Source organism: Aplysia californica, unplaced genomic scaffold (genome assembly GCF_000002075.1).
Source record: "Aplysia californica isolate F4 #8 unplaced genomic scaffold, AplCal3.0 scaffold01407, whole genome shotgun sequence".
Classification (NCBI taxonomy): domain Eukaryota; kingdom Metazoa; phylum Mollusca; class Gastropoda; order Aplysiida; family Aplysiidae; genus Aplysia; species Aplysia californica.
The window spans coordinates 26,774-28,169 of record NW_004798677.1 but is presented as its reverse complement, the minus strand read 5'-3'; positions in this window follow the sequence as shown (position 1 = coordinate 28,169).

The following is a 1,396-nucleotide window of genomic DNA, read 5'->3' as shown; positions in this document are numbered from 1 at the left end:
ATAATAGAATAATATACACAATGCAATTAAATGTTGCAATAGTTGTTGTAGTTGTTGCTGTTGCAGTAGTAGCATATGTTGTGGGTGTTGTTATCGACGTCATCGTCGTCGTCATCGATGTTTTTGTTGCTGTTGCAATTGCTGGTGCAGTTGTTGGTGTTGTTGTAGTTGGTTGTTTTTGTTGTTGTTGTCTTTATTATCATTATTGTTGTTCTTTCCTCTATCGCACAAGAAAATTATTCAAGAAGCAACTGCTCCAATTCTGGTGGACAGCATTTCCCCCCGACGTATATGATTATCCCAACTTAACAAAAATAATGTCTGCCGAATTCATGTGAGTGTGTGTGTGTGTGAGAGAGAGAGAGTGTGTGTGTGTGTGCGTGCATGTGTGTGCGCGTATGTGTGTGTGTTTAAATGTACGTGTTTCTATCCCTACTCCCACTCTACACAATTTAAACCATTTAGGTAGCGGGGCTTCGAACCTACCCGACAGATCCAACCCGGACTGAGAGGGATACAACGACCCATCAAATAAATCGAGATACTCGATGAAAATATCCCCCTTTTACGAGAATCGAACTCGGGTCTTCTGCGTGCAACAACGAAGCACCTAACTGCTACACCACAGACGCCAGTCATTTGTGTGTGACGCGTAGAGGTTTAACTGTTACCCCACAGGCAAAGGTGAACGCAAGCTGAGTTACGCGTTCATAACTTGTATTACAAAAACTAGACAACCAAAGAATTTTCCAGAAATTTCTTTTGGATAGGGCTTTTGAGTCTAGTTCATTCTTATCAGTCGCTTGTCAGTGCATATCTCTGTCTTCGTGGTATAAATGTTGTCCTCATTACGGCAGGCTGTTAGCAGAAACTGAAAGCCCTCATTGTATCTTACATCTTCCCCATGAGTCTCAGTAGCAACACTGAAATGATAGGGGTAACATTAAAATGTGTGTATTTATATAGCATATTCATATCTCTTGATGTCTTAGAAGGTAATGGCCTATTATACCCTGACCTTTTCGCGTCATCTTTAGCCCTTCCCCTCACCTCTCCTCTCCACTGCCCCCTCCTCCCTTCCTTAATGTCTGGCTCATACCTTCCCTCCCCCCTTCTCCAGAGCCCCCCACCTCCTTCAAACCAAACAACAAACAGAAACGTTCTCGATTTATTTTTTTTTTTTTTCTTGAAGTGAATGATTAACTTTTGTATTCTATTTTATAAACCACTTTTCAAAATTGTTTATTTGGGAATTTTGTTTGCTTCGTACCTTTTCTTTCTGTCTCTATTTCTGTCTGTCTTTTTACAGTCTTTCTCTCCCACTCTGACGCTTTTCTTTCTCTCTCTTTCACTCTCTCTTTCTCTCCCTCTCTCTCCCTGTCTTTCTCCCTCCTTC